General features: G+C 35.8%; 1 protein-coding gene across 5 annotated transcripts in view; it reads right to left on the reverse strand.

The window, feature by feature from the left end:
- The window catches only part of LOC145662786 (Ig-like and fibronectin type-III domain-containing protein 2), a 1,216,055-nt gene that overhangs the window by 563,033 nt on the left and 636,912 nt on the right, over positions 1-16,110 (reverse strand). The window lies entirely within an intron of this gene.

Here is a 16,110-nt window from a genome sequence, read left to right on the forward strand (position 1 = left end):
AAGTCATAAATGTAGATGGTGAAGGTCGGAATACGATATTGAATAGATGTAAAAATCAGAAAAAAAGATGAAGAATCTACTTCGCCTTGTGAAAGCATGTTAATCATCGCGCCTTTCTAAATATTACGCAATTTTCATGAGCACTGCGAATGATTTCTTGCACAGTTCCTAATTACAACAGTTGTTCTTGGATAATATCACTCAAAGTCAAGGGGACAGAATAATTCACAACTTTAACCCTTTAACGCGCCATTTTTTCCTTAGACACTAATTGTTTGCTGAGCAAAACCATATATTTTCGTTAAAAGTTAACTATGTTACAGTTTCACCAACTAACTCTTTGGCTTCATCAGACACTATGAGGTACAGGATAACTGTACAATCTTTATATATATATACACAGCAGCTGAAACTTCTTTCTTTTGATTGGCTCCTGGCAGCAGCGAATCCCTTTCAAGTATATTATTTGAAAATTTCTACATAGATGCTAGATATGGCCAGGAGCCAATCAAAAGAAAGATGTATCAGCTGCTGTATATATAAAAATTGTACAGTTATTCTGTATCTCATAGTGTCTGATAAACCCAAAGAGTTAGTTAGTGAAACTGTAACACATATTTAACTTTTAATGAAAATATATGGTTTTGCTCAGCAAACAATTAGTATATATGTAATTATATACAAAGCAAAGCTTCTACTTATGGAAAATATCAGATTTTTTCCGATCAAACTGACTTTTTTTTTAAGTTGAAGCGGTTCTTGTGTATTTAAACACGGAATTTAAAAAAAATAATACAAATAATATGTGGTCTATGGGATATTTTATGCTGTTTGCCTATAGGGTTTGTGCAAAGTTGCGAGTTGAGGTTTCTTCGGAGGCAGATTTACTCCAGTTGGTTGGGATCGAAATTTTGAAAGATATGATTACAACATAATTCAACATAGAAAATTTCAACATAAAACAAAAACTTTCGCAAGCTTCTACAATGCAATGAAATGCTTCTAACATTACTAGTGGTAAAAATAACTCATGAAGTGTAGTAGTCCAGGAACAACGAGGATGAGCTATCCTCGGCTCGGGACACTATCAACTCTTCTATTCATACAGCCTCTGCCGAAAACGTACCTATCTCGAAACTACATCCATGGCGGCCATGTCTACCATCTCAGTAATCTTCACATGATCAGGCGCTCTCGAGAGTTTTACTCATATTACATGCGCACCAAGAACGAAGAGGCCCTACGTCACCACCGGTAACTCCAGCACATAGTTCATAATTACATTGTTGTCTATAAACTTAGAAGCTGGATCAAGACGTGCAATACATTGGACGTACTTCACATCCCACCAAATACTGGAAAAGATTCAATGCATTAACTGGGAAACTTACTCGAATACCTTATCTACTCATTGACGGCGATCGTCCACTAACCATCGATACTGCCAAAGCTGGCACATTTGCAAACCATCCCCAAACCATCTTCACGCCATTTCCTCCAGAAAGATCTGAACGACACCATCCTGCATACAGGTTCAATATTGACTCTCCCCATCTTCAACCCAGTCCAGAGCACACCTTACCAGCTAATCACGAACTTACTACCCCAATTACAGTTTCAGAAATTCGAGCAATAACAGCACGCAAGAGTAACGCCGCTTCAGGGATGGACCTTATTACCTACCCCACATTAAAGAGAGCCCGCTTTGTTTACTAATATTATTAGCACATATATTCACTTTCATTTTACGTACCGGCTTCATTCCCGCCAACTGGAAACCCTCAAAGACTTTAATGATTCTTAAACCTAACAAGCCAGCTACTTCTGTATCATCTTACCGTCCAATCTAATTAACCACTGCCTTCTCCAAGATCCTTGAACGCATACTCGTCATCCACATCTATCTCGCCATTATCTCATTCCGCTCTACAAAACATGTTTTCGTCCTCATATTGGTGTCCACGACCAACTCTTACGCCTCACTAATCTCATCACCAATCATTTCAATTGCCTACAGCCTCCTTGCCTAATTCTCTTCGACTTGAGAAAGCTTTCGACAAGGTATGGCATCTCGCACTTTTCTCTAAATTTCTGTCCTGTAAGATCCAGTGTGTTACATCCGCTTCATTTTTAACTTTCTGTCCTGTAGCATTACATATATGTCAGTAAACAAACCTTATCACATCATGTTTTTATTCATTCCGGGGTTCCACAAGTCAGCTCTGTCTCCTCTTTTATATTTGCTCTTTGTTGCCGATCTTCCTCCACTTCCTCCTAACGTACATCTCTTCCAGTTTGCAGACGACACAGCCTTTCTTGCCCTTGGCAAAACGATTCATCAATTAAACCCTCACTACAATCCGCTATTGATATATTTGTTCGCTGGTGCTCGAAACGGTGATTACGCCTAAATTCCGAGAAAACCCAGGCGATAGTTTTCCTTGATCCTAAGCGACGATCTCGCGTCCACAGCAATTTAACCCGTCTGAGGCTTTCTGTTCTTGACACTTCCATCAATCCTACCAATCACGTTAAGTATCTCGGTGTCACGTTCGATACTCACCTCACTTCGCTCAGCGTACAATAGAATAAATCTTCTTCGGCGGCTCACTGGCACAACCTGGGGACTACAAGCAGCTACGATTCTCTAGACATACAAGGTATTCCTGTGACCTGTCCTTAGCTATGGGTTCGAAGTTTGGGTCGCTGCACACTCTACCTTCTACAATAAGCTCAAGATCCTAGAACGCCACGATCTGCGCATTACTTATCGTATAAAGCTGCCTAGCCCTACACAAGATCTGTATGATTGCCTTCCATTTCCGCACAGAAAAACTCACATAGAAAAACTCAGACTCTCCTACATCACGAACAGATTGGCTCACAAGCAACTACTTTTCCTTGATATTCTACACCATGATATAGACTACGCTCCCTACAATCCTGTTCGGCACCCTCAGTTTTCCTACTTTTCACTCTATATCGTTATTCACTGCCACCCAATCATCCTGATGAAGACATTGCATCAGCCTTTGCCGTTCATTCAGATTCGCATTACATCTTTTCATCATATGCACAGTAATCCATCTCTTCTAATAGGGCTCATCGTGTCTTCCATCGTGATCCTGAGCAGCCCCAGGGTCAGAAGATAACACGCATCTGTCTCACTAACCCTTTCCCTCTGTGTTGTAGCGTTGAGTGCACCTCACCCTCATCTCCATCTCATCACCCATTCTCATAATTATGGATAAAGGCCATAATGTCTGCTCTGGTATTTCTATGCTACGAAGTTTAGGATCAATATAGTTTATATGGTTTATTAAATTACTTCAATCATCCCTGCTACCTTCTTCTCATACCTCTACTCCTTCTCTTCCCGAAGAAGGGCGTGACCCTTGTAAGGGACTAGCATGCCTTCAGCCTGCTAGCATTTGTAATAAATAAATAAATAATAAAAAATTGAATACAGCATAGTTCTACGCCTGGAAATATCAATAACGAAAGAGGTTATGCGCCAGATAGATTAAAATGGTAAGGTATATATTCCACACGACTTTGTCAGAGGAAAATTTATATATTATGCAGCAGATAATATAGAATACTTGATGGCAAAGGAACTCTACATGGAACAATCATGATCTGCTACCAAGAGTGGTTATCTGAAGACCAATCCGAAATGAAAGGTTTCAGGTCCAGTGAGAAGTCATTCATTAACAGTTCCTCAATGTAGGACCACTTTAATGAAATATAAAGTTCCAAAGAGCATTAGATCCGGCTTTTACAAAAGAAATATTATATTCGATAAACCAGATCTATCACACCATGTTTTACTAGACATGGCGTGATCACTAAGGAAATATGTAAAGTGATCATCAGAGCACACGATGTGTTTCTCATTAAAGAGTGAATCACGAGGAGTATATGACATAAACAGCCCAAAAGTTGACCTGTAAGATACATTGAATCAACGAAGAGAACAAATACCTATCAACATGGTCAGCCTTTAGTTCAACGTTATTGGATGTTCCTGGAAGAAAGTCATGAGTATGTGTACTACCGATAATGTCGATTGGCCCCATGGATTATTCACTTCAATTAACCTTTCTTAGCCAACTGGATCTTGTTAATAAACACGTCTGTGGCAATAATAATCCAAATGCATCTTGACTAGATCTGGGTCTTTCTAAGCCAGTCCAGCAAGTAATTATTCCACGAGAAGATCTTCATCACCGTTGGATTAGGCTGCAAAGCCTTTGTAATGATACGTGCAATTGGAATTTATATTTATGGAACTGGAATTCCTGACCAGTGGTCAGTGATATATGATGATAAGTGATAACACAGTCAAATCGTTTCAGATAAGAGCTTCGCACGTGTAATTGAAACACGCATTTGTATCCTAATCTCTTTGCAAAACTTCTATTTTCAATATGTCTTTGAAGTTCACGAAAGTTTGTACTTTAATGTTAATGAAGTGCAAGATTTACGAGCAATTTCAATGAAACTGGAGCACAAGAACGTCTTACTAAACTCTCATTTGTAATGCAGAAGTATAATCTCTTAAAAAAGATTAAAAGATTTTACAAACAACCACCGCAGGATCCACCCCTACATACTTCCTTCTTTCCAGAATAGGTCTAGTGACACCACTAGAATGTACTCTGGCCATGTTGTTTTAAGTAGTAGCTGCATTAGCGCCGTTTATGCTCCTTCCCTGTTATTTTAGTACAAATATAATTACTGACACTATTCTGGAGTAATGTAGCTAAATTACCTTGAGTACGGTATCACTTATAGTTCAAAGTTTTCAAATGAACTCAATTACAGTAACTTAAATTATCTAAACAGTGTCATGATAAACAAAGATGAAGTTAAAATCGCCCCTTCCTCAGATTTTAAAATTAATCAATAAAGTTTGTTTCCAACTTTCCTCTGTTCATGGCGTTTGCTAGTCGATCGACATTTCCGAAATCCACAGTTATTACCAGTATCTATTATTACTGACTGGAATTTCAATTTTTATTTCAGTTTCTTTCGTTACTCCTCGTTTGCAAGCACATTCAATAGCTCGAGAATCACTTTCTATGAACTGATTGAAGTCCGTTTCCTACTTTTTAGATACGTAATTTCAATGTCAACAGTTTTAAAATTAGTTGGCTTTTCCATTTCGATTTTCGCACCAAAATTAGAAGTTCAAATAGAGCTCACTGTCATCGTTTAGTATGTCATTCACATTGACGTCATTAATGCTTACTGACTGCCGAATGTACCGTTCACGCACCCACGACCTTTTATGAACAGCACTATGTGATTTGTTAGAGATTGAAAAATCTGATTTCTATTGTTTAGGTTGAAATTAGTCAATGGGAAAACAGTAAATTCATTCCACCTAATGAAAGGATATCAACAATAACTTATCTAAAAATTACTTTATTTTATGAAGCAACGTATACGATTTCGTTCAGGGCAAGGGGATAACTGCTTTTGCACAGGGCAAGAGGCAAATTAAAACCAACTTTAACAAGAAATTTGAGGTTTTGTAAACAAAGAAATACTGTGAAACAATGACTGTGTTTTCCTGGAAGCTTAAGAACTGCTTATGTCTGCCGATATTGAAATGGGTGAGGACAAGAAAGAAGTAAAAAGAGAACTACTTGCTTCTACAATGCACTGAATCACTAGTTTAACTTAAATTCTAAACAGTTTCTAAGAATTAACCTATAAAGTACAAGAGATAAGAGTTAAATAACCAGAACTACAACTTGCTCTTCGTGAAAATATCGTTTTCTCATTCAAATGGTCTGAGTATTGTTTGTTGAATAACTGACAAACGCATCAACCCGTTATATTATTATACGGCATGGGAAGAGCAAAGATGAACATATACTCATGTTCATTGTTGAATGTGTATTGTTTCGAACGTACAAAAGAGAATTGACAATGCTATCGTAGAATGAACCAAGAAAGAAAACACCAAAGCAACTTCAAATGAGAAAACCAGAGAGAGCGAGATAAAGAGGAAAAATGCAATGGGGAAGTATGATAGAGAGCATTTTAACTACAAATTGAGCCGAGGAGAAACAATCGAATAATGTTACGAACTCTCACTTATAATGAAATCGTCCTTTTCTGAACAACATAGAAGAAACATGTTGCTATGGATAAATTTCCAAAGCTTTAGTATTATTAGATTATACATTAAAGTAGTGCTATACAGTACTAACTCCAATAATCAACACAGTATTCATGTAGTACTGTATATTTAGATGAAACTCGCAAGTCAGTTATCTTATACAACATTTTATTCTGCAACAAACTGGTACACAATGTATAGTTCAAACCACTGGCGCAAATCCCGTGGGGATGAGGGGGACGTGTCCCCTCCAATCTTGTAACTGAGGGAGACTGTCCCCCAATCATCCGATTTAAAATGCTTTTTTGAGGAGAAATTTGAAAATTTTTGTCCGATTGCCACAAAGAAGCGTGAGATGAAATTGATGTTCCTCAAATCTGCCTGCCTCCCAAAGTTGAAGATAACTCTGACCCTCCACAACATTGTTTTTCAACTTCATAAATATTTTGAACATTGCAAAAATAAATAAATAAATAAAAATATGGGAACGGTCTTACCCTTTCGTCCCCCCCCTCCCAATGTTGAAGAGAGATTTGCGCCGCTGGCGCAAAGCACCAGTTTGAAACGAAGCCATTAAATAATTTATCCCTTACTTTGGTATTACCTGTACACTAATGGAAATCAATGACTATCTATCGACATTTCTAGTTCTCTCTTTATTTCTTCTCACACTTCACATATTGTATATAGCGTACCCTAGTAACTGAAAACTGGTAATATATTCTACATTATGTACTTTCTTTCCTTAAGTTCTGTAGTTGACACAGTTCTCTTCATCCTTATTGGCACTACTACCGTCGATTTACATTAAAGTCCATCACAAATTTCTCTAGAGTTCACCAATATCCTTATATGTTTACGTTTCCAACAAGCTATATCTTAAGCAAATGAGAATAAAATTTTGCTCTTTTATCTCCTACTAAACCATATTTTTTACCCTTATTTATGAGTGTTGCCAACGAGACGAGTCGTCTCCTCTCGCAAACTTTTGTCGGATTGTCGTCTCGTCTTGAACTTCGAAGATTTTTTTCTCAGAAACCTTTTCTTGTCTCGTTTGATAAATGGATGTATAAAACTAGCTAAAATGTCCGTTCTTTGCACGGGGAGAATAGGTTTATGGAGAATAGGTTTCAATTTCCTTAGGATATACATTTCAATGAAAGTGTAGTTTTAAAAACTCATAAGATTGTAATGTACTTGTGGCATACATTTTGAACTTCCTTATGCCTTAGGATACGACCGTAAACATTCCGCGTTTATAGGAAATAAAGGGGAGAGTTTCTATAATATTAAACTTTCCCTATTTTCACTCAAAAAATGTTTAATTTTAAGTTGAAGGTATGAAATTCGTTAAATAAACTTTAATTAAGAATAAAAAACATATATACCACTCCTAGATGAGGAAGAAGGCATTACTTTTATATGGAAAAGTGAAATCCATGCAATGAAAATTCTGGCCATACTAATATAATTAAAAGCATGACATTTGAACATAGAACTCTTCGTTACGACAATAATGAATGAGAAAGGATTGTTTTGAAATACCCATATAAAGTAAAAGGGATTCTAATGTTTTGTCCAAAACAGGGTATCACATAAATCCTTGAAATCAAGGAAATGAAACTTGATTTATGAACTCCTCATTAAAAATAAGTGGACACTTGTCGCAGTTTTTCTTAAAATTCCCGTTTTAAGAGGAAAGGGACATTTTCTATTATTTTCCCTCTGGATTAAAAGGGACATTGTTTGTAGCTTGTGGAAACTTCGAAATGAATTTTGGAACATACTTACGAGAGATGTTTCATAATTTTTATTTCCAACTCTTATTAAGTTATTTTATTTATTTATTTATTGCATTAATTGTTGCACGTGCTTAATCGTATCCTAAAACGAAAGCTTGATTCTTCTGCTTTACAAATAAGGTTTTTCAGGTCACTTCACTGACGACGACGCATCCGCAGCTTTAGTGATGGACTACATGAACACCCGGTTAAAACAGCTTTGATCGAATCCCGGACTGTGAACGGTGTGACAACGGTGTGACTGTGAACGGTGTGTATTCGCCACCGCATGAGTCCTGTGTATGAGGAAGCATGTGTGGGCATTACCACAGTGAGGAGGTATGGTCGGACTATACGCACAGAGAACTCAGTAACATTGTGTCTGTATGACAACGCCCTAGTAGATAGCTACCAGAGAGAGTGGGAAAAGTTGTTGCGTTGGTCCGTGGTGATGGACGCATTAAGCAAAGGAAATTGCATATATTACTTTCATATTACTCAGAACAATGAATCACATCATACGCGGCGAGCCTGGATTTTAAAAAGTGTGATCAAGGCGGGTTCTACAACGGTTTACAATGGAAATGAAAGAAGTCCGTAAAAACGCACGTGAATAAAATTTGGCCCATTTTAATACTGAAGGAGGTGGCTTTCTCATGCGTCTCGTAACTAGGAACGAGATCTGGGCTCATCACTTTCAGCCCGAGGCTAAACGTCAGTCCATGGAATATAGATATCCATTTTTCCCTGTCCAAGATGTTCAAAACGTAGACATCAGCAGGGGAACAATGGTCACGATTTTTCGGAGCAGTGAAGGTGTGCTGCTGATTGACTTTTTTTGTGGAACGTGGCGCCCCTATCAACTCCGAGCCCTGTGTGCAAACACTAACGAAGTTGCGTGTACATCTGCGTAGAGTTCGTCTTCACAAAAATACCATCCTTCAACACGAAACGGAAAGCTACACACGAGCTGGGAGACCATCGCCGCGTTGCAGAAGCTCTAATTCGGGGATATTTTCCACCACTCACTTTAAAGTTCTGACCTGAACTCAGTGACTTTTAGTTGTTCCCAAGCTTAAGGAACACCTGCAACGCTAGCGTTTAGCATCAAACGTAAAGCTTATCAAAGCAGTACGTTCCTGGTGTTGTCAGCAACCGGCCTCGCTCTTCACCGACAGCATGCAGCAACTAGAGCAACAAGGGTATGCAAGAGCACAGACATCTGTATGGACTATATTGAAAGTGGAAAGACTCTTCCAAAAGAAGAATATTAGAGCTTTCGTTTGAGGATAAAATTACTCATATAAACAAATAAGAAAAATTAGATGGTTGGAAGAAGAAACGAAAGTAGTATATACCTCGAGCTCATAGATTCCAATCACCACTTTGATTAAAGGACATTTAAAAATGGAGTAGGGGTTCATAATTAATGCGAAAAATAGAGTAACTCACAAACTCCTTAAGATAAGGAGATGAAAAGTATATATACCCTCCTAACTGCAAATAAGGGGAACGTGATCCAGCATTTTCCAGAATTTCGATTCTAAGGAGTAGGTGTAATTTATACTTTTGGCACACTACAATAGATATTGTCTGTTGTTTATGACAGCAATACGGAAAACTAGTTATCAGTTTGAAATACATCTTGGAACATAGTTAATTCCTGCCTCAGGCCGTTTATCTCATTTATTTACAGATTGTACCGTAAAAATGTTGGTTTGTACCGGCATCAAATTTGAGAAAATCAAAAAATAAAGTGGTCCTGCTATGTTCACGTGAACGTAGCAGGACCAAAATACAAATTTCTACAAATCCAAACATTTTTCTGCACAAATCGCTTGTAACGCGTTTGTATCGGATTGTACCGTGAAAATTTTCATTTGAAAGGACTTCAAATTCGAGAAAATCCAAAGATAAAGTGCTCTTGCTAAGGTCACTTAATCATAGCAGGACCAGAATACCGAATTTGAAGCCGGTACAAACGAAAATTTTCACGGCACAATCTGGTACAAATGCAGTACAAACAATCGTACAGAAAAATCTTCAAATTTGTAAACATTTATCAGTGGTCATGCTATTTTCACGTGAACTTAGGAGGACTACTTTATTTTTGATTTTCTCGAATTTCAATCCGGCACAAACGAGAATTTTTACGGTGCAAACCAGTATGAACGCAATACAAAAGATTCATACGGAAAAATCTTCAGATTTGCAGAAATTTGTATTCTGGTCCTGCTATGTTCACGTGAACTTAGCAGGACCACTTTATTTTTCAATTTTATCAAATTTTAAGCCGGTACAAATGAAACTTTTTACGGTACAATCCGGTACGAACGGAGTACAAACAATTCGTACAGAAAAATCTTCAGATTTGTAGAAAGTTGCATTCTGGTCCTGTTATTTTCAAGTGTACTTAGCAGAACCACTTTATTTTTCGATTTTCTACCGGTAGAAGCGAAAAGTTTTACAGTACAATCCGGTATAAACGAATAGGGTGCAAATATTTATAATTTTCAAATATCATCCTGCTAACCACGTTCACATATGGTATTTTAAATAAATAAAGGAAAATTTCAATATTATATGAATATCGCCTCTTTCCCTCCTACGATCGGAATTTTCAAAACTGCATAAAGACGTATTCTCTTATTTTTATTTAAGAGGTCATAAATCAAATTTCACACCTCCACCTTAAGCGAGTCCCAAAATTCAGCATTTAGTGAAAGAATAAAGCGAAAATTCAATATTACTGAAATTGTTTCCCTTTCATCCTTAGTTGCAAAATTTTCGAAAATGCTGAAACTCGCTATCTTCTTATCTTTATTTAAGAGTTTAAACTGATTGATTTTATAGAAATGACCCAACTTCTCTCCCTTAGAAACGGAATTTTCTAAAGGATTTATATACCAAATTTCACATCTTCATATCTAATCCAAATGGCGTTCTCCTTGAAGGGTAAACGATCTATCATTCACAGAAAAAAATATTATTATACCATAGCAAAACACAATTCCACTGTTTAAAATACACACCAATAATCAAACATTCAGATCATTACAATAGCTCCAGCTTCCCCCACCTTTTCAGGGGCAGAGTTGAGAACCATCCTCACTGGAGACTCACTCTTCTTCTCTATTAACACTTCAAGTCGGGTAAACCTGGAGCCACTAAAACCTATTATTCATAGTTCTAAACCTTATAATATTAAATGATACATATTAAGTGTATGTCAATCCATATTACTAAAAATAATAATAATAATATACATACGAGGTGTGTTCAAAGTGTATCAAACCTTATTTTTTCCCCGCGTAAACCAATGAAGCGCGGGAAACTTTCTTCAGTGTAGATGTAGAGGGAACAGCCATGAGCAATCGTAATTTTTTTCCCGCCCGCAGAAAGTGTCAGTCACTGGCAATTGGCGGATTTCGTTTTTTTTTTTTTTTTTTTTTTTTGTAAAATGACAAAACCTTGAGCAGCGATATTGTATCAAATTTTGCCAAAAAGCGTGGTGATACCCAAGCGAAAGCCATTCAATCGGATCATAGTACATTCAACATTGAACTAGAATTTGGACATGAGAAGGGTGTCTGCGAAATTTGATTTAAGCTTTCATCGCCAAACACAACATTCCTGTGTGTCGTCAGGCTCCGTACTCACCCGACATGGCTCCGTGTAAATTTTGGTTATTTCCCAAGCTTAAAATGCCACTAAAAGCAACCCAATTTAAGTCAGGAGAAGACATCATGCGGAATACGACGGCAGGATTGCTCCATTCCAAAAACTGCATTCCAGAAATGTTTCCAACAATGGCGTGAACGCTGGAAGAAATGTATACATTACCTAGGAGACTGCTTTGAAGAGGATTAGTGTTTGGGATTTTCAAATCAATTAATGTAATTTTGTCAATCGAATGTTCGACAGTTTTTGAACATACCTCGTTTTACAATCTTAAAAATATAATAAAGACAATGTAATAATTATAAAACTTTTATGTGGAGTATGAAATCTATATATTTTCTTCTTTTTTTTCTTATTTTGAAATCAACACCATTTTTCCCTGCTTTTTTCTTAACAGTTGCTTCATTATATACTAATTTTTTTCTTCATCATACCCTGACATATAACAGTAATTATTAAAAATAAAATCATACCACAAGTAACATTAATCAATTAACCAATTACAAATTACAATATCATACAAGTATAATCCACCGCATCCATAATAATCTAAGTGCGTGTTGAAGATTTCATGCGACGATTTTATTACATAATTAATTATTCTCTTTTGTAAAAATTTCGGAACTACGAACTTTCTATATACAGATGATAAAGATTTTGTAACTGTTTCTCTAGAAGCAGATAAGTATCGTAACTATTTCAAGCTTTTTTACCATCGTTAAAATACGTCCTCAATGGTTCATATTTTACTTTTTCTCTTTAATTGCGTTGGTCTCCATTTCTCTTTCTTCTCATCTTGTTGTCACATCAATGATATATTTACTCTTATCCCTGTCCTGTAAAAATAGCACGAAGTTTCCCAGAGTATAGGTTAAGACAACATCACATTGGACGCTTTCTGAATAAAGAAACAACATTTGAATAGAATGACCCAACTTTTCCTTCTTAGAAACAGAATTTCCGAAAATGCTTTCCTTATTTTTATTTCCGAGTTCATATACCGAATTAATTTAACCTCATTCCCACATTCGTCACTTTATAAATAAGTAACGAGAAATTTCAATATTATTGAAATCACCGTCTTTTCTCCCCCTATGGAACAGAATTACAGGAAACGCTAAAATATAGATTTTCTTATTTTTAATTAAAAGTCTATATGCCGAATTCCAGATATCCAACTTAATGATAGAACGTACAAGCCTCTGTCTTGCCGAAAGGACTTCTGTACACGAGCCGCCGTCATGCCGGCACAACGCACCTCCTTAATGGAAAGAACATGAGTTTGTCCTTCTGGAAGGACGGAAACCTTCCAGCAGTACACATTTTAAAATGTACAATAAACAGTATAAGACTTTGCTGAATTATTTGTATTTGCTGAATCAAAATAGGAGCGTAAACGTACACACGATCACCTTCACAAAACATACTATCATTACTGAACTAAGTCATATCCACATGATTCCTTTTTGCGCTAAAACTAGAGATCATGCTCTTTTCACCAGGAGAGCTTTCCGTCCTCCTGGACCTATACAAAGTACTCTAATTTATAGATAAACATGGTAAGATTTTTAGGACGTTACGTCCTGCAGGAATGACGTTGTACGTTCTAAGAATAAGCAAATCCTAACATTTGACACTTTCTAATTAAACAATTCAAAATTTGAGTCTTTTATAAATGCCCCTTTCAGGAGCGGAATATTCGAAAACGCTGAAGCACGGGTTCCCTTATTTCTACTGAAGACTTCATATGCCTAGTTGTATTTCTCTAACGCCAGGATTCATGAGATACACTATTCTTGGTGAAATTCTTGAACCCTTCTTTACCCTCCGTAGGACGATATATCATTAAATTTATCCTTATGCGTTGCTTTGGTTACAAAAGGAGTATTCGCTCCAAATTTCACCATAATACCTATAGTATTATGGCCTGGGAGATGATGAATCACCATTTTCGTCTCCTACAGACCTAGATTTATATCCTGATTTTCTTCTTAATTTCATCTAGAACTTCTCCGTGTCATGAGAGGTCTGCAGAGGATGTAATATAACAACATTTAAACCATATTTATTATTTATTTTTTTATTATTTATTATCACTTACCTATTTTTAAACGTTGATAAATGCTCCTCATTATGTTCGAACGATCACTTTTCAAACTAATAGTTTTTACTAGGAATCATGTAATACTAAAACAATGCTTGAGATTTAAGACTTCGATGAACTACTGTTCCGCACGAGACTCAGAAAAGTTTCGTCTTGAAAATAAGAGAACTGCCATGTTTCTCGTCTCGACTCTTGATTGAAAATGCACTCCTCTCGTCTCTCGTCGCGTTTTGAAAAAGAGACGAGAAATTTCTCGTTTCGAGGGCAACACTATTGTGTATGTTTTGGCCTAATTAGCTTTTCTTGTGTATTCCTCTCTGTTGCATACTTTTAAGATCTTTCTCTCTAATTCGCAACGAGAGAGAATGTTGCTGTTGAATCCCATGAAGCTCCTTACATCTGTCATTTCTTCCTCACTTAATACCTTTGTCATTTCTTCTACGCTTAGTACAGTCTAAACATACAGGATAAACTTATTTCTTATAGTACGTGTATGATGGTTACAAGGGACTCATATGAGAATTAGCTACGAATCCTTCATGCGTTTAAATTAGTTCTGGTTTTAGTTAATGCAGAAAACATTTTTTCTTTTACCTATTTTCTTTCTTCTTATGTTAGATAATCTACTTAATTATTCAATAATTCAGGTTTCTAATTACTTCTCAGTTTTACTTTCTTCCTCTTCGTTCAGCTATTTGTTTGATTCATATAATAGTCTATATTAAATGAGCATGTATCTATGAAGTCAATTAGTTATAAACAAAAATATAACGATCCATGGATGACGCGAGAATTGAAAGCACTAATAAACAAACAAAAGAAAACTAAATATTTTGTCAAGCCAGAAGAAAAAATGATGTATGATATCAGAGATACTCAAATCCAAGGAAAATTGTTAAAAGAGAAATGTATTGAAGCAAGGAAATCTTATTATTCAAGCTTAGAAAATAGTATTATAAGAACAGCTCTTATTCTAGAACATTAATAAAATGACCGTAAACCAGTCCCAAAGCAAATAATATATAATAATAGTATGCTAATCCAAGACACCATTGAAATTGATGAGGCATTTAAGTATGTATTGTATGAAACTTTTTACTATGACTTAGGTCAAGATGTATTGCCTGAAAATATCGGTAGTAATAGTTCCCTAATCGGAATTCCTATCGTTATTGAATTTGATGTAATGAAAGCAATTAAAGTAATTAAAATAAGCACCACTCCAGGTCCAGATAATATTCCTTATCATGTAATAAAAACTTGTGCAACAGAACTTTCAGTTAGTTTGGCAAATATACTAACGTTTCATTCCTTACAGGTGTATATCCTTCAATGTGGAAACAAGTATATGTTGTTCCGATATATGAATAAAGTGATAGACAGAATGTTAGTAAAACATGCCAATGACTCTTGTCAATAAATCCTCGAATGTACTTGAACTAATTATATTCAAACACATAGATTTTAATGTTAGAAATATCCTAAATGAGTCTCAACATGGTTTTTATAAGGGCAAGTCAATTGTAACAAACCTAATTCATTTTACAGATGTTACCTATCACGCACTGAAAAACAGATTGGAAGTCGATGTAATATACATAGTAGATATTTCAAAAACGTTTTATAGTATCTTACTTGCAAGTTATCAAACATTAGTTTATCACTTTTGTACATTCGCTGGTTTGAAAGCTATCTGTCAAAGAGAATATACAAAGTTAAAACTGGGCCTGTAGATTCTCGTGCAGATTATGTAAAAAATGTAATATCGCAAGGGATGCCCACGGAAGCACTCTTAGTTTCTTATTTTTAAATGATCTTGCTGAAAAAATAAAATATTCCAACATTCTCCTATATTCTGACAATATGAAGTTGTTCAGATTAGTCAACACTGAGTTTGATAATTATTTACTATAACAAGACTTAAATGCAGTAAACATGTGGTGTAGAAACAATTTTCTAAAAATTAATGGTAAGAGAACAAAATTTGACATACATCGACAAAACTCGAAATTATGTCAGTAAAAACGAGGTCAATGGTGTACAAATAGAGAAAGTAAGCATTACTAAAGATCTAGGTATTATATTTGACGGTCAGTTAAAGTTATATTACTACATAAATTATATCAACCCTCGGTTAGCCGCAACATTTAGATGAAAGTTTTTTTTTTGTCGCAAAGTATCAGATTGATACATTCGACTTTCCCTTTGATTTAATACTAGTAATTATTTTTTATTATCTTTTTTAAAAAGAACATGAAAGCATTGTCTTATGCTATGGTGATTAATTACATCGCATTGTGTTTTAAATGTTCTAATTTGAAGGGAAAAAATAAATTTTGAAAACATTATGAAATCACAGTAGCTCAAGAAAAAAATAGTCACGAAATAACTCGCAAGGTATCAGACTGATA

Source organism: Thermobia domestica, chromosome 10, assembly GCF_964235325.1.
Source record: "Thermobia domestica chromosome 10, izTheDome1.hap1.1, whole genome shotgun sequence".
Taxonomy (NCBI): domain Eukaryota; kingdom Metazoa; phylum Arthropoda; class Insecta; order Zygentoma; family Lepismatidae; genus Thermobia; species Thermobia domestica.